This window comes from Labeo rohita, chromosome 2 (assembly GCF_022985175.1).
Source record: "Labeo rohita strain BAU-BD-2019 chromosome 2, IGBB_LRoh.1.0, whole genome shotgun sequence".
NCBI classification, from domain to species: Eukaryota; Metazoa; Chordata; class Actinopteri; order Cypriniformes; family Cyprinidae; genus Labeo; species Labeo rohita.
In genome coordinates, this window is record NC_066870.1 from 4150242 (window position 1) to 4170037 (window position 19796).

The window sequence follows — 19796 nt, forward strand, 5'->3', positions numbered from 1 at the left end:
TTTTTTTTTTTTTTACATAATAGATGACTGCATTAGCACTGCCTGCACAGACACATAACAATGCCTCTCCGTCTCTTTGGCGCACTCACTGGTGCAAATGCATGAGATCTGCGAGAATGTGAGGTCAGCTTGTGAAATGAGACTGGGCAAATGTTTGGGATGAGCCGTGCTGGCCATAATCCCATCCACAAATGTGAGCTGCTCTTCCTTCGCCAGTTTCCCACCCATTCTAGTTTTGTCTGCAGTGTTTACTAACTACACTTAATCCTCAGAGTATCAGGGGGTCTTGTGAAACAGAAAAACACTTGATGGGCAAGTTGCAAGCCCTCAACAAGTGAAGCTCCTTCAGCATGAAGAGCCATTATGGCTCAGACTGGAGGAGGGTCAGTTTTACTATGGAGTTTAGTTACGTATTGGTTGAATTCTGTCCCCTTCAGACCAGGAGAAAGCTGTTCTCATTCACAAAATCACCACCAGGTTATGCAAAGGACAGCTGGCACTGTGGCCTTGAAAGGCTGGAATTGTGAAATTCAGTTGAAAATTAAGATAAAATCATGAAATAAATTAATAAATTATTAGTAATTATACAAATGATAAGTATAATATAGCATTAATCAAAACTAATTAGTTATAGTATAAATATTTAAGATTTTAGCTATTTACCAATGCAAGATCATGCAAATGGCAAATAAAGATGAAAAGTTTTCAGGGTAAATAGCCAGTTCGTTTTTTTTTTTTTTAATTATTATTATTAGCATTTCTGTTTCTCTGTGTTTCAATAAATTCAGCAGTGCACAAAGTACTAACCAACCTGTATTTGTAACTCTGACATCTGAGGTAAATGGAATGCAGCATTGTTTCCTGTGTTTAAATCCTGTTGCCTTGGTGTCTGAGTATACTCTAGTTAGTCACCTTGATTACAGATTATGTTCTTCACCTGTTTCTAGTTTAGCTCATTATCCTTTGTATATATATAGCTCTTGATTTCTTTGGTTAATGTTCGGTTATTTTCTTTGTTCTACAAATCGGTCACAATTGCGTTTACCTTAACCTTTTGGCTCGTCTTCTTGTTTATTTTAATAAATACTGCTGTATCTAGATCATTACCTCTTCCCATCCCTGTACTGCACCACTACAGCGGCAGGCAACTGATTGAACTCCAGGAATTTTGAGCAGGAGTGCACATGGCTGTGATATTAATTGTACAGCTGAGGTCAAAAGTTTACATACACCTTGCAGAATCTGCAAAATGTTAATTATACCAAAATAAGAGGGATCATACAAAATGCATGTTATTTTTTATGTAGTACTGATCTGAATAAGACCTAAAAGACATTTAAATATAGTCCCCAAGACAAAATAATCATTTTTTTTTTAGATTTTGCCTAAATATCTTTTTTTTTTTTCATTTAGTACTGCCCTTTAGAAGCTACAGAAGATACTTACATGTTTCCCAGAAGAGAAAATAAGTTAAATTTACCCAGATCTTCAAATTCAAAAAGTTCTCAAAGACATTTTTGTGTTTATTTCAGTATAAGCCAATTATACTTTAGAATATTTTTGTTTAAAGTATTTCTCTGAATAATAGCCTACAGTACATAAAATGCAGACTGAAATTATACAGCCTTTTTTGTATAAAAGAAGCATACTAGCACACAAAGTTTTTTTTTTTTTTTTTTAAAGAGCAGGCTCTTTTCACAGCTTGGACATATTGAATGCATTTCTATTTTGTCTCCGAGCATATGAATTACTATTTAAGTGAGACTTTACCAACAGGCAAATGCATAAAATCTGTGAGAATGTGTGAGGTCAACTTGTGAAATGCGACTAGGCAATTGATTGGGATGATCCACAAATGTAAGCTGCTCTTCCTCAGCCAGCTTTCCACCCAAACTAGTTTTGTCTGCAGTGTTTACTAACTATACTTAATCGTCAGAGAATCAGGGTCTTGAAAAAACATTGTTTGGCAAGTTCCAAGCCTTTAACAAGTGAAGCTCCTTCAACGTGATGAACCATTATGGCTCAGACTGGAGGATAGTCTGTTTACCTAGAGTTCAGTTATTTGTTGGTTATATTCTTTCTCTTTTATATCAGGAGAAACTTGTTAATCTTTTGAATTTGCTAGAGTGAGAGCACTGGCATGGGTCCCAAACCAAACTCAAGTCTAAATGTGTGAAAGTGTCAGTTACAGGGCTATGGCTCTGGGAACATGATGGCATGTCTGGTCCGTGTTAAAAAGCATGCATCTGAGAAATTGTAATGGCTAGAAATTGAACTAATAGACCATAATCAAGTTATGCCATACTGAATTTAATGCAGATGAAAACAAGACTGTGGGGGACAGACTTTAAGTTTTTACAATGGCACGAACTGTATAAAGGTTGTAGATCATGTAATTTTCAACTTTTCAGATTTAACAGTCAGAAGCCGTGGGTAGAGTTGGGGAAAGCTACTTTTAAATGTAATGCATTACAATATTGCACTACTCCCTTAAAAAGTTACAATTAAATTACATTACTTAGTTACTTTTTATGGAAAGTAACAAGTTACACTACTTTTGCGTTACTTATTCTTATCTGGGCTGGGCTTACTTGTTTAACATAAGTTCTGTTTTTGGCGAAATGTAAAAACCCTTTCACACCAAAGGCGAAACGATTAAGGCTCAAGCAGAAGGAAATGTAAATTCATGTTTGTACAGTAGAATTATTGGATTGTTGGATTTCAAATCAGTAGGGGTTGAGGCATCAAATGTAACTAACAGTGTTGGGGAAAGTTACTTTTAAAAGTAATGCATTACAATATTGAGTTACTCCTTAAAAAAGTAACTAATTACGTTAGTTACTTTTTATGGAAAGTAATGCATTACTTTACTTTTGCATTACTTTTTAAAAAATCTGGGCAGGGCTTGCTTCTTTGTTTTTAATATAAAAAGTTCTATTTTTGGCAAATGTAAAAGCCTCTTCACACCAAAAGCCTCAGGCTTTGAGAAAAGTAAATTCACGTCTGTACAGTAGACCGCAGAAGAAACAATTGTCAACTCTTCAGCAATAAAAAAAAAAAGGAAAACAAATGTTAGATTATCTTGAGTAATTTTTGCTTTAGTATGGTTGAATTGCATCAACAAAGGTCGGCAGCAAAGACATCAGTTAATAAAATGGCATTAAATGCATAAAGGATATTTGTATTATTTAACATATTTAATTATTGAAGGTTTGCATCATATTCTGAGTTGAATTTCACTGTTTTAATTCATTTTGAGGAATACTGAATCTGTTTTTTGTAAGTGAGATAAATTAATGCATGTTCACATTTATTCTAGAACTAACATCTTACTCCCGATTTCTCTCAACATTGGGACAGGAGAACTTTTAATCAATAAATGGAGGGAAAAGTAACTGGCGTTACTTATTTGAAAAAGTAACTAGTAGCTAAAGATATTTTCTTGTCAATTAAAAAGTAATGTGTTACTTTACTAGTTACCTGGAAAAAAGTAATAATATTACATAACTTGCGTTGCTTGTAATGTGTTACCCCCAAAACTGGTAAATAATGTGTTGTTTTATGCTGTTTTATGGATAGTAACTGTATCATTAATTATAATTATAATATTATTACTGAAATCTTATTGGTAATTAGACACACTACTAATTACTGCAAAAACTATATTTATTACTGTAACTAATTACTAGTAACTAGTTACTGCCCAACACTGCTGCTTAATTATGGAAAAATAATGAATACCCGTGGTGTTAATGCAGAGTCAGTTATTCCACTTATACCCCGGTTAAAACACCTTAAAACATTCTTTGGATGTTTTAAAAATTTTGAATGGACACTTTGCAGATGCAAACAGGGGTGAATAATGTCTTTTGTGTGTTTTTCTTTGGCTGCATGTTACATTATTTATTACTTTAGATTCACTCCAGAGTCCATTCAACATGCTTCTGTTTTTCAAATAAAACTAATCCACATAAGATGAAGTCAACAGATGCACCAGAAGTTTCTTGGATGAATCCCATGTGCATTTAGTATACAGATGTTCACTCTAACAGTAGACAGAAATTTACAGAGGAAGTAGACCAAATATCATGCTTATTTTTTTTCTGACTTTGAAGCCTGCTGCTATATAAAACTGCCATATAAAACATGTAATCATCTAAATTGCATTTAGCTGTAATGAAAACTGTTTTATTCATGTTTTTTTTAAATACCATAGTTAAAGGAACATTTAGTAAAATCTGATAGACTTTAAAGCTTGACGGACAAAGTGTTAGATTGACTTCTCTGTATACAGCAATTTGATTGATTAATTATCTGTTCTAACTGCATGACCAGTTAGAATCAAGCTTTCATTAAATAATATATCTCCTGTCTCATTCTATAATAAGAAACCACATCAGATCACAAAAGGAATTTCAAACACTTGACTGACATTGTATAGTGAGTTCGGGGCAAAAACACTAATCTCATAAACAGACATGCTTTGACACCATGCTAACATGCTAACTAGCCCTTATGCACCTGTTGTGGTTATACTTTATGATTCATTTTAAAAAGGAAATTCAAGTGAGATCACTGGAATGTTTCTTTCTTAAGAAGGATGTTTGATACAAAGGTGAAGAAACTGAAGTGAGAAGTTTGATCAAAGGAATTAGGGATTAAAACTGTAAATAGAAAGGCGTCGGTAAATATAATAAGGACAAAGGAATTATAATTACTGGGATATTCCACCCAGAGAGGTGTGAATGCGTGCTGGGATGACAGAACATGAATGGAGCAGTTTGCAGTACAATACATTTACATTTATATATTTAGCAGATGCTTTTATCTAAAGTGACTTACAACTCTCAATGAATAAAATTCAATCTTAGATTTATTTTCTTCTTGTTGAATATTCAGCTCCACTCGCATATGCATAACATTACAGAAGTATAATGGGTTGTGAATGCTATGGGAACTAAAGATACATTAACCAGCCTTGACCTACATGGAAATTTATGTTAGTCTACAAGTGTTTTCAGCAGTTATGTTCTGTACAACATTTGCCGGTGACCAGCCATGATAGCCTTTTCAGCAGGGACATTATGTAGTAAAAAAAAAAAATTAAGTGATTGATTCCAGCTACGCAAACCATCTGACTCAGAACCACAACACTCTGGAAATCTTTCCATGATTTGCCCAAGGGATTCTTTCATATAATTTCAAAGCAAAAAGCAGCTGTTAATAACAACTAGATTAAACTGAGCATGTCCCATAATCAACATTCTTCGATCCCAATAAATGTACATAGTAAATAGGGTTCTTGTAAATGAATCCCTGCCCTGGGAGTAAATATGAGAATGTTGCGGCCTCACAGAAATGCAATGAAGGTGCTGCTGGGTTTAAATACATTTAGCACTGACGTAAACAAGCAGGCAGACAGGCAAGCAAGCCCAGTTCTGCCGGTAAAGATGCATGACAGGAGACGCTGAGAACTGGGTTGTGAATGTGGCAGAGCTCCAGAAAAGCACAAGAACAGAAAGGTGTTTGAGCGTAGCTGAAGAGCCCCTTGGACACACCTGCTAAAGCAGCTGTAGTCTATAGCAATGGTTCTCGACAAGTGGTTTGCGATGCAAAAAATGTATCTGTTCTCAAAGGGTATAGCAGACAAGCTGAGAAAAAACAATGCATAACTGATCGTGGTTAGCCTAGGAAAATCAGTAGGCTTATCAACTTGAGAAAACACTTTCAGTATTGGCAACAATAATATATGGCTCAAAATCATTTGTCATTGAGTAAAATCAGGAAAATTAGGCAGACGCCAACATGTGCAGGTTGTTTGACATAACTTTTAACCTCAAACAGTATGCAAATTCTTAGTAAGATGAGAACCACCCTACTCAAAAGACCAGCTCAGGCTGGTTAATGCCATGTTGTTTGCCAAGAAAATGTAGCTTTTGATTACAAATTAATTTAATTATTGCTTTATAATTACAGACTTACATTGACTGGCAATAGATCTTTCTTGTTATGCTAGTTGGAGACTGTAGCATCCCAAAATGGGGACCAGTATAAGAAACATATCCTCGTGACCATCTTTAGAGCTGGTTTGCATAGTACTACCTTCAATGCATTTTGAAAATTTGCTAAAAACACCAAGCTTGGTCAAGCTCTCTAGCTCTTTCTTTTTTTTTCTCTCTACAGGGAGAAGGTAAGGTGTGGTGAAGTCGCTGGTCCATGCTGTCATGTTAAGGAGTTGTTATCCAGCCAAAGACTATTGCAGATTAATGTACCACAGGTGCAGCAAGTCTAGACAAGGGGTGAGGGAGTGATACTCGGAGTGAAAGTGCGAACAAGGGTGTGAAAGAGGTGGAAAAAAAGAGTGTGCGAGAAGGAGAGAAAAAGAGAGTAGAGCAGAGAGATTTAGAGGGAACAGGAAAGCAGAACTATGTGCCTGTACACAAAACACAGTGTGCAGGTGCATTTTGGTGCAGTGCCAGCTGCAGTGTGCTGTGCATGTTTTCTCAACTTTCCAAGATTAAAACATGCACACTTCCTAGCTGCTACAGCTGCTAAAGGAAAGGACACTTAAAGGAAACAACAAAACAACATTATCTTTGCACTGCACAAGTGAGTATATGTGACGCAACTAAACTAGTCCTGCTATTATAAACAAAGTTTAAGACTTTGCTCACTTGCTGTGTAGACAAAGCTTAACAAAAAATTAACAACATTTTTTTTTTTCATGCCACCCAATTTGGGCCATGGGTTGCATTTTTACGTTTTGAGAAATTATCATATTTATCATATAGATTTTTTTAGTTACATAGTTTTACACAGCTTCAAAAGTTGCATGATATCACACCAAACTCCTTGGAGTCTGAGAGATAATTAGTTAATGATAGTAGAACATCCGGAATAAATATATATATATATATATATAAATACAAAACTTTTGCAGTGCCCAGATGACCTTAACTCCTTGCTTTTTCAAATACATAACAGTGGTCTTTCCAACTTCGCATTTTGCAAAATTGAGTGGAAGATGTGCATTCTTTAAAAGACTAACCACAATGCATATAGTTTTAGACATCAAATAGCATTTATTTTTTAATTGTTGTATAACCTTTGTCATGTGAACCTTTTTCCTTAAAGGAATTATCCACCAAAACTAATCTGAGATGTAGAGTTTGTTTGTTCAGCCAAAGAGATTTTTTTTTTTTTTTAAGAGAGAAAACATTCCAGAATTTTTCTCTGTCTAATGCAAGTGAACTGGGCTCAAAGTAGACCATTTTGGATGGTCCAAATTCCATATTAAGAAAGCTTCTACAAGAGTACACGACCCCAGCTGACAAATAAAGGTTAGAGAAATCATTCATTTTAAGAAATAAAAAATATGTGCCACATTAGGAAGGTTATGCTTGATGTAGACGACAAGAGCCACCCCAGTTTATAAGTGTATAAGTTGAATGGTTATTGCTAAAAGTTTATGTGTACAAGATTTTGGTCCAGTAATATTTCTGTTTTATCTAAATTCAGTAGGAAAAACTACTGGTCGTACAATTATTTACATCCTACAAAATCTGCAGTAAAAGGCCACCATACTGTGGAACTGTCTAAATTCGTGCTTGGTCTGGGGAACAGGAAACTCACCAACAGATTACACTTTTGCAGTGCCCCGTGACCCTGACTCCTTGCTTTTTCAAATACATACTGGTGGCCTTTCCAATTTGAGTGTAAGATTGGCATTCTTTAAAAGACTGAATATATATATATATATATATATATATATATATATATAAAATATATAGTTGATAAGCCTACTGATTATATATCTATATATAATATTGTTTTTAAAAGATCAGACTACAACAAAAATAATTTATTTTTTAATTGTTGAATAACCTTTGTCCTGTGAACCTATTCCTTAAAGGAATTGTTCACCAAAACTGAAAATTTACTGATTATTTACTAACTTCCAGGCCATCTGAGATGCAGATGAGTCTGTTTATTCAGTCAAAGAGATTTTTTTTTTTTTTTGGAGAAAACATTCCAGGATTTTTCTCTGTCTAACGCAAGTGAACTGGACTCAACGTAGACCATTTTAGATGGTCCAAATTCCATATTTAGATATTCCATAAGGGGTCTTCTCTAGAAAAACTCAAGAGAAATTATTTATTTTAAGGAAAAAAAAAAAAAAATCAGGAAGGTTATGCTTGATGTAGACAGCAAGAACTGCCCCAGTTTATAAGTGAGGAGAAAGAGCACTGTCGAAAAGTTGAATGGTTATTGCTAAAAGCTTCTGTGAAATCTAGCTAAAGGCTTCTTAAATCTTTTAAATAATGTTTCAGTCCAAACTGTTATACATAGTATTACATGGTCTAATACATGTTGAAATGTACTGGACACATACTGAAATCATTTCACTAAGTTTTATGCCAAAAACCAACAAAACGTAGCAGCACCATGTACTTTCTGTTTGCATAAACATTGAAATGGAAACATGAAAAATTATGGCTCAATTTTAAACTCACAAAAATATTCATAACATGTTGTCTACTAAATAAATAAAGTTTTGACTTTCAAGTAAAAAAAAAAAAAAAGGTTTATAAAAGGACAAACCTCACATTTCAACCTTGAAATTATTTTTTGTATGTGAGTCTAAAAAAAGTCATTCTAAAAATCTCAACACTTCAGATAATAAGAAATTGTAAATCCACTGTCTGACAGCAGGTGGCACTTATGGAACATCAGAAATAGAGGTGCTTCCCCGTAACCGCTGTAAACAAAATAGCACTGCATTTTTACCACTGCTTTATTACGCATTACAGGGCAGGAAGATGAAAAGAAAATGCCATCGAAACTTTTCTGGAAACAGCTAGTTTCATGCAACTAGAGTTCATTCAGTTATACATTCTTTCATATGATTTCTCTCAGCAGTCTTGCCTTCCATCATATTTTCACACAAAACAAAACCTAATCTGAAAATACCTAATTTTGAAAATAACCTTTTCAAAATGGGATGATCAAATACGAGTTTAATGATAATTAATAATAAAACAAATGATTTATTGGCATTGGAGGGGGTCCCATCTGAATGGATGAAATATATTTGTCTTGGCGAGCTACTGGTAGCTCGCAAGCGATGTGTTGGAGACCCCTGATTTAGAAGGTTCATCTGGTCTTGATGAAATATATAGCTCAGTATCAGTGGCGATTTCTTTAAGACTGCAAGGGAAGCTCAGCTTCCCCTATAATGTCACAAAATTAATGGTCAAATTATGTACTATTGTATTAACATTTTATTGACTAAAAATGCGTTAGAAAACGTTCATCTCAAAGACGAGTTCGTTCAGAATCAGTTAGATATAGCAGGTCGGCTGACTTGATTTTCTTCTCATACATTCCCGTAGCGTCACAGTGCGTTTCCCCGTTGAAGCCCAGCGTCCATTGACTTCAATGCGGCTGCTTTGAACGTTTTTTTTCAGTGCTTTGAAACTAGACGGTCATTGGATAAACGCTGCGATTATGTCCCGCCCACGGACGCTCAGCGTCTCTGGGGGTGAATGAGGAGCAAATGAGGAGTGGGCTGGCCTGGACTCCGAGCTTCTGCATGATGATTGGAGGGTCTGTCGAAAGATTGCATCTCCTTTTGACTGACAGCGATTTTGTACTATAAGGAATCGCTGAAGCTATTCGCGTTCAGTCCCATCGCGGATTTCTCAAGTTCAGTCGAAATAAAAACTGCTGCAACCTATTTCTTTATATTTGCTTGGCGAAATTGCTTGATTTTCATCATACATTTCACACAATTATACACCACATTCCTTGTTTCACTTTTACAGAGTTTAATATTTGCTTTAGATCGTTCATTCATTCATTCATATAGTAGGCTAGGCTAGCGTCGTGGGTGAAACTGCACACGATGGCAGACAGTGCTAATATTGTCGACCTGATTTTGGCGAAGCCATTTGAAAGTGTTCCTTACGAGGAAAAACTTAGAATTAAACAGCTGGGCAGATCAACACCTAAGATTGATTTAGTGCAAAAGATAGGGAAAAATAACAGGTCTTTTCAGCTCTCCTGGTATGACAAAGTTAGCTGGCTGACTGGAACGTAGGGCAGAATTTACTTTTAAATAAATAGACAATTTTATGATGTAGGCCGAAAATGAGCTTCCCCTATTTGACAGACCAGTAGCCGCCACTGCTCAGTATCATCAGCATAACAATGGTAACTAATCCTATGCTTTCTAAAAATATTTCTGAAGGGGCTGTGTGTATATTAAAAATAGCCGCGGGCCAAAAACAGATACTTGCGGCACTCCATACTTTACTGGCATTGACTTATAACTTATAAATGGTCAGACAGGTTAGATCTAAACCATGTTAATGTCTGTCCCTGAATACCAGTATAATTTTATAATTGATTTAAGAGTATGTCACGATACCAGTAAGATGAAGCCTTGGTCCAATGCTTAAAGCATGTCATTTCTGTGCTATGATTGGGCCTTATGACAGACTGAAATTTTTCATAGATTCTTTTTTTGCAAGGAGGAGCACAATTGAGGAGATTTTTCTAACACTTTAGATATAAACAGAACGTTTGAAATAGGTCTGACATGTGCCTTTTCACTAGGATCTAGTTATGGTTTCTCACTGAGGGGCCTAATAACTGCCAACTTGAAGGGTCTTGGGATGTGACCTAGAGAGGAGTTAATAAAATTTAGGCTTTTCTGCTACAAGTAACAACTCTTTCAGTAATTTAGTAAGTATGGGGTCTAATAAACATGTTGCCAGTTTAGATGCAGGGATAAACTTATTTAGTCCTTCTTGTCGAAAGCTGCAAAGCACTACAGTCGCTCTTGGGGGCAATAGTTGAGGCTGAATTAAGGCTTTCTGATACTTGATGGTCACATTCTGTTGATTATAAGTAACGTTGTACGTTGTACCTACATATCTACTAACTCTCATTAGAGTGTCAGTAGAGTATTAGTAGATTGGTAGGGTTAGGGTTAGAATAAGTTGACATGTACTTGCAAAGTTACTTTAGTCAGTAGAATGTCTGTTGGGCAACCATCACAATATAAATTTAGCAGATGTTAAGCAGACAGTCTACTCATACTCTAATGAGAGTTGTGCTCAGCCAGGGGAGAACTGGTCCCTCAACAGCAGTGTTGGGGGTAAAGCATTACAAGTAACACAAGTTACATAATCAGATTACTTATTTAATTTACAAGAAAATATCTGAGTTACTTTTTCAAATAAGTAATGCCAGTTACTTTGTTTTCCCATTTATTGACTGATAAGTCTCCTGTCCCAATGTTGAGGGAAATCGGGGGTAAGTACAAAGGCGTTGTGGGCTCTGCGTGGAAAAAAAAAAAAACAAAAAACAAAATTCAGTATTCCTCAAAATGAATAAAAACAGAGAAATGCAAACTCAGAATATGATGCAAATCGCAATAATTAAATGCTCTCTAGGCCTCTTTGGTCATTTTTGACCAAAAAAATTTCTATTTTGAAATTTTAAAAATCGTAGCTTCATCTGAATGAGATGACACTTGGTGACTTTTGTTGCATTAGCTATGTGAACACACAAAAAAATTGTGGACATAATTCGGATATGTTAAAGGGTCACAAAAAAATAGTCACACTTAGCTCCTTTTTGGTAAAAAATGACGACATAGGAAATCTTTTGGTGGTACTAACTACAAATCAGCTGCTGTGCAGAAAAAAATGCACAGCGATCACACACACACACACAGACACAAAAACTTGCACAAAAAAATACATTTTCTTGTATTTTAATGTTTGATTGTAATCAAAATGCAATCTGATATTTATCTAACCAAAAATATCTAAACTTTGAAAAAAAAATAGAATAGTCTTTTAGAATGTCTAAATGTATATCTATATATATTGCATATTGTCATAAAATCCACTCAAAATTCTAAATAATAAGCAAATATTACTGAACAATAATATTTTACAATGATTTTCCTGAAAAAACAAAAAGTTACATTATAATGCTTCGGTCACTTTTGACCACGAAGGAGCCAAGTGTGACTCCTGAACGAAGAGGCCCAGAGGGTTAAATGTTAAATAACACATATCCTTTATGCATTTAATCCAGTTTTATTAACCAGTGTCTTTGCTGCTGACCTTCAATGATCCTATTCAACCATACTAATAAACAAAAATCACTTTAGATTAACTACATTTGTGCTTTATTTTTATTTATTTATTTTATTTTTCATTGCTGAAGAGTGCTGAACTTTTTCTCCTGCGTTCTGCTGTACAGACATGAATTTATATTCCCTTCAGCCTGAGGCCTATTCATTTCACTTTTTGGTGTGAAAGGGCTTTTACATTTGACAAAAATATAACTTATTATAATAAAAACAGACAAGCAAACAGTGCCCAGATTGAAAAAAGTAATCCAAAAGTAACGCTAAAGTAACACATTACTTTCTATGAAAAAGTAACTAAGTAATGTAATTAGTTACTTTTTTAGGGAGTAACACAATATTGTAATGCATTACTTTTAAAAGTAACTTCACCAACACTGCTCAACAGTGCCTGGTTTCTTGCAAGGTTTTTTATCCCTACATTTCTGTCACCTGATAGAATTTGGGTTCCTTGGGTACCTTGGTTAATTCAGGTCTGAAAGACACTTAATTTTTTAGAAATTTATCCAAAGGACCACACTGACTGACAGCATTGGATGAGAACAAGAGTTGAACTGAATTAAGCTGTCTTCTGTAGAGCTGCTTTACAGCTAAATTGCATTTTGCAGCATCAACACTCCTATAGAACTGAAGTAAACCAACACAGAAATAACAACATTGCTGCCTTTTGCAGAACTGTTTATATTTGAATTGAACCTGCTTCAAAATGAGGAACTTCACACTGTTATTAATCTAAACTGATACATTTTCTGAAACGTTATTTGTACCATACAGCCTCTTTTTTGGCTCTGAATATAGAGTGGCAAAACATTAGCTGATCCATTAACAATGCCATTGTTCAATAACAGATGAAAAAAAAACCTTAGACTTAAAAACATTTGTCTAGACACCTCATCAAACATTAAAAAAGTGCACCAGCCTGTGCCTAAGAGCGTATATGGCAGAGAAGTGCCTGGGTTTGGGTGAATTGGTGCCAGGACAGTTCCCCTCACTCCCCTTGTGCTAAGACTCTCCAGTCATGGATCACAGCCCTGGAGAAGAAGGTAATAGCCCCTTTTGAGTCTGGCCCAGTGCAAAACTCTCCCTTAGCTCAAACTGTTCCTCTGGGAAATCAATGGGCCCATTATTTGGTGAGCTTCAGTTTGCCTCGATGCTCCCAATCTCCATGTGAAACAGTAGACAGTAATGGAGAAACATAAAACATAATACTTGTGTGACCAGCTTGTCATTGGCTCGCCGGTGACCGCGTGTAAGAATTTGCTGGAGATAGAAGATTGGGCCGATGGAGGGGTGGTGGGGAATGACGGACCTGGACATTGTCAGCAGGTCATAGATATTGATTTGTTGCGACACTGAGGTACTGTAACAGCGTCGACAATGGAGAAGTTTAACCATGGCCTGAGATCAGAGGAGCGGGATCAGTCAGGCAGAGTTAGAAGAAGCCATCCGTGCACACAAAAATGGCACCTCAAGAGTAACACTAGCCTTGTGTGAGTGTAATAAACTATCGAAAAGCATTGTTTCGTATTAAACGCTAATATGCAGCCAGACATGCATGCTGATGTGCCTGAAACAAAATAAGTGTCATACAGAAAGTCGAAACCGCTGCTATTATGTTCTTTCAAAACTGTAGGGTGTCTGGACAGTCTTTAAACCACAGTCTACCCTCTCATGTAATTTCATAACTTAGCCCGGTCGTCCTCCTCATTTTTCATGTCGTGGTCAACTATGTGCCTTGGAATCAAAAATGAACCACAGACCTTGTCCCTCTTCTTTCTCTGATCAGTCTCAGCCAAAAGTTTCAGCAGACTGGAATTGGCTGGAAACAACATATCTGGTTCTGTACAAAAACATGTGCACATTAGCATTAGGCTGGGCTCTTGAAGCTGCTGATCTTTTCTTTGAGATATGTTCCAACATTAAGGTCCCAGTGATGTCAGAAGGTAGGCATGACATAATTAGGTGTTTTTTTTTTTTTTTTTTTTGTGGTGTGGGGCAATGAAAGCTCGTGGCAGGTGGCACAGTACAACTTAGAGCCGCTTTAGACACAAATGGCAGAGCTGCAGCGTAAAGTACCCAAATCATCTTAATGTGGCTAAGCTTAAATACTTACAAATCAGATGAATGGGTTCTCCCCTGGCAGTACCATCTCTCTGGGTGTCAGTGTGAATGCAAGGTGACACGACATGGTGTCGCGCCAGCTTATGACCACAAAGGCTGCTGATACCTGGAAAGCAAAGGCTTGGTTAAGTCACAGCTTAACACAGTTAGGAGAATTTCACAATTGTTTTGAAATTAGCTTTATGGAGTGGTATTGGATGTACTATTGTCATTTTAGCTTAGCAAATACAATATTATATAATTTTAACTTGAGTGGATTAAAACTGGTTAAAGAGAGGTTTTGCACAAGCCTCATTACCCTTACAAAACTTACAACAAATGTATTTGTATACCTAAGTCAGTATACTAGTGGTACACTTGCAAATGCACTATTCAAAACTTCCTAGAATACTTAAATTGGCCTACTTTTTAGTTTGTTAAAGTATACTTTTAATTGTGCATTAAGTACAAGTGAACTATACACCTTGTTTACATCTGTGTTTCACTTTTGGGTCAGAATTTTTATAGGTGGCCTTAACGACTATGTACTTTCATAAGAAAAAGTACAATGTACTTATTGTGTTCATACTGTATAGAAAAACACTACTATTGAGATGGGATATGGGTAAGGTTTGATGGTATGGGTAGGTTTAAGGGTGGGTTAAGGTGTAAAAGATGGGACAATAGTGTAATTATAAATGTAATTACAGAAATTAATTACAGATGTAATTACATGCAGGTATTTTTTAAAATATAAGTACAAACATGTATGCACACAAAAAGTGCATTGTATCAAATTATTAATTTAAATTTAAATTTAAGTACATGGTAGTTAAGGCCACCTAATATAAAGTGGGACCCACTACACTGTGAACAGGAGTTGAAATGAACTTCTTTACTCACCAGCCAATTAATAAAAAGATATATTTTATTTGTTATGCTTTTAGTTATATACCTATAGCAGCTAATGTAATCTGAAGTCTTGCACATTCAAAAATAGCTTACTACTGTCATGCAAAATAATGTGGACTGAACTGAATCAACATTAAACTGAGTTGAGCTGAATAATGACACTATTGCCTTCTGTAGAGTTAAACTATGCAATTACTTCTTGTGGCTAAATAATATATTATATACATTTGGAATTTAACTGTGCTAGTAGTGTCCTATTTAGGTATTAATTTTTTAAACCTGACATATACCAACTGTACTTTAAGCAGACTTGAAGTTAACTTGTATGCTACCAGTGAATCTATGATAAAGATTATGCATAACATAAATATAATTGCCCCCACTGTTATTTTATTAGATTTTTTTTTTAATGTTTTGTGGTAATATTTAAAAACTTTTATTCTGGTAATAGCTTAACATAGCTTACCTACCTGGGTTTAGCAGGTAACACCCTAAAGCTGACTTTAATTTGAGCATGTAGGTTTTAAGATAGTATGTAAAACATATGCTGGAACTTTAAAGACGTGTGTGTGGAAAAAAATGCTAGGGTGTTTTTAATGATTTCAAGAGTGAAGCCATAAAGTTGCTAAGATGTTGTGCGTCTATTTAGGGTGTTTCTTTGGTCTTCACAATGGATGCTATGTGACTGCTTTTTGGTCGAAGTCAAAGGAGCCCAAAAACAAGACCTTAAGATATTGTTTCTGTCATTTTAATGTAATCTAGCAATCTTCTTGTAATTAAATAAGGAAGTTCTATATAAATTATAGTATTTGCAAATGTACCAACTAAATGTCATATACACGTAAATATAGAATATGGTAAATATAAATGTAATATTACCTAGTTAAATGGACCAAACTAATCTAATATTATTATATTTAAGAAAATAATTGATTATATTATATTATATTATATTATATTATATTTATTTAATATATATTATTTATTATACTATATTACACAATTATAATATTAATTAATTATTATAATTAATTATAAAAAAAATCATTATCTTAATTACCAGAGTCCAAATAAAGGGTAATAATATAATAAATATTATATTATAATAATTAACTTTTTTTATTATTCTCCATTTGAAATTACATTTTAAAAAATACAATGAATTTTAGGGTTTCCCTGGAATTTAACAGAATGTAAATAATTACTTAAAGTTAGTCCCTCCTAACTGAGGGGTAGAGAGTTAACTGTAGTCTGTCCTTGATCCATTCTTCTAACCTCTTGTTTTATTTTTAAAGTGAGACAACTTCCAACTAACACAAGAAAAAGAAGAATCAAAAGATCAAATCCACTGCAATCATGAACATTTCATTTTGAACACATCTAAACAGGGTTATACTGTTCTGCCCCTAGTGGTCTGTTTGTTGGTTTGTCTTATTTTGTTACGATTACCTAGCTTTGGTTTGGATTTTAAGGAAGCTGATATGCTACAAGAATCCCCGGAAAGGTCAAGCACCAGCACTCTATTTTCCCTGAACTCTCTACGGTATGCTGTGTGAAAGCATTCTACCTGTGTGCAATAGGAAGTAATAGCACCCCTGCCAATCGTTCAATTAGAAACAAAACAAAAGCTCCTTTATGGCGCTGCCAATCTGATGAAAATCTCTGAGCTGGGAGGGTGTGGAGCGATGATTCATACCTGTGTGATATGGGACACAGTAAACGCAGCTATGCCTGATAAATCACAGAAGTACTTCAGGTTATATTACAGATAACTAACACAGAAATGGCTGAGGAACACTTTTAGGGATGCTTGCCTATCTAGCTCAGAGAGGTGTGTATGTGTGACTAATGTTACCCCAAAAAGCTTAAGTCAAACTTAAGTTAAACATTTTAATGTAAAAAGTAGTGGGTTCTGCGAATAAATGATACTCTAAGATTTCTCAGAACTAGCTCCACTTTTCTCGGCCATTTTTGCTATGGTTTTTGGCCAACTAGTGTCATGTTCATGGCTGACTTTTGTAAGCCACAGACCCAAAAATGCTGTAGAACAAGGCTTTCAAACTCAATTCCTGGAGAGCCAAGGTCTAACTAAACACACCTGAACCAGCTAATCAAGTCTCTTAGAATTACTTGTAAACTATGTGGCAGGTGAACTGGAGAACGGCTGGAACAAAGCTTTGCAGGACTTTAGCTCTGCAGTAGCTTAATTTGACAGCCGTGGATTGAAATAAATGGCATTACAATTGCAAAAAAAAAAAAAAAAAGAACAGGGCCTCGATCCAGGGTGATTGGGTGAGCAAAACAAGAACCTGGCGTCCCTTAGCACTTTTAATTTGGAAATGAACTCACTTCTGCCTGCATAACATTAAATGTCACTGAACCATTCTGAAAGAGAAAACGATTCTGATGTACCACTATAAGCACAGAGAACGGAATCCATGGAAATGTCTAAGGAAGTCAGCCACAAGGATGTAGCCATGCTATCTCAAGGCCAGAACTCCATCTCTTGAGACCTTGACGTTCCTGCTTCCACCATAAATAATATTAACAGGTAGTTTGAGGCTCACTGAACTTCAATTGACCTGCCTGGAAGTGGCTTCAAGAGAAAACTAAATTTGACAAATTGCAGCAAAGAATTGCTTGTACGTCGCTGAAAACGAACCCAAAGAACTGGCACACAAATTCAAACTGACTTTCAGAAAAAAAGGTTGAATGGTGTCAACTTACTCAATCTGTTCCACATCCAGTGAAAGGGTGTTTATGCGGTCAGAGACCCTGGAGCACCCTTCTGTTGAGAGAAAGAGAGTAAAATCACTTCACAAAACACACCTGAGTAACACTGAATTTCTTTGGGAAAAGGTCTTGTGAACAGATCAAATATAATTAAAAATGATTTAGTAAATTAAAATTCACTTAGTCTCTTCATCATCTTTGCCACTTAACATATGAGATGTCTAATGACAGTTTGGGTTCTCCTGCCTCTAAAGATTCTCTGAACAAAAAATGCAGACTCATGAATTATTTTGTGATGGTGTTTGAACAGTCAATGTCATGCATGGCTTTTATCAGTTATTAGAATCAGGACTAGTGATGCCAAATTCACAGATTGATCAATATTGATCTAATTGGTCAAATGGATTTGCTTGCCTTTAGTGGTTACTTACACTGTAACAGGACACAATATATATACATATATTATATATGTTAGACTTTAACATTGTCCGGATGTAAAAAGGGTTGTAAAAAATCTGTCATAATCTATTATTACCCGTCATTTTAATTTTCATATTGTAATTATAACACATTTAATTGCTTCTATTTTTGTTCACATTTTCATTTTTAATTATGAACCTACATGTCAATATAGGCTTGTGCATTTATTTTGAAGAGAACAGATGAGACTGTGTAACTTTTCATGTTCAACACCACACTCCACAGGGACAGCTATTTTAATATATTCTCATTCTTATGAACCAGTATCGATTCATAAATCCCAATCGATCTTTTGGTCTATGCTCTTTTCAGTTGATGAATGAACAGTACATAGTGCGCCTTCCATCTAATAAATTTGCAATAGGCTAAGCTTTATGTTACGTTTGATATGAAACAAAGAGATTTCAGATTTCTAATTCTTAGGAAAATCAAGCAATAAACACAATTTCAGTGCTCCTTATATATGCTCCGTGATAAATAGTTGTAGCTTCTGGGTACTCACCTGTGCATAATCAAACACTTAGCAAAATATTTGTGACAAGTTTCATTTTTGTTCTGGATCCTGTGCTCTGCTGCTGCACTGGAGCACACGCGCCACCAATCGGACAGGAATTACAGTTAGGATTTACAATAGATCTGTCAAAGTGACGGACAGCCTTTAATTATTAACGTACAGGACGATACAGGCTTATGCATTTATTTTGAAGAGAACAGATGAGACTGTGTAAATATTCATGTTTAACACCACACCCCACAGTGACAGCGATTTTAATATATTTTCTATTTTTATGAAGCGATATTGCTTCATAAATCCCAGTCGATCTTTTGGTCTATGCTGTTTGTTTTCAGTTGATGAATGAACAGTACATAGTGTGCCTCCCATACAAAAATAGGATAAGCTTTGTGTTACTTTTTGATATGAAACAAAGTCTGAGAATTCAAATTCTGTCCATTTCATTAGGAAATTCAAGCAATAAATAGCGTTTTGGCTCTCTTTAAATGAGAAGTCCACTTCCAGAACAACAATTCACAAATAATTTACTCACCCCCTTGTCATCCAAGATGTTCATGTCTTTCTGTTATCAGTCGTAAAGAAATTATGTTTTTTGAGGAAAGCATATCCGGATTTTTCTTCATATAATGGACTTCAGTTATGCCCCCGATTTTGAACTTCCAAAATGTAGTTTAAATGCAGCTTCAAAGGCCTCTAAACGATCCCAGCTGAGGAAGAAGGGTCCTATCTAGCGAAACGATCTGTCATTTTTTTCTGAAAATAAAAATGTGTATACTTTTTAAGCACAAAAGGTCTTGTAGCACAGGCTCTGGGATGCGCGTTCATGACGTACTATTGAATTATGTTGAAAGGTCACGCCGAACGTAGGCGGAACTACAGACCCAGTGTTTA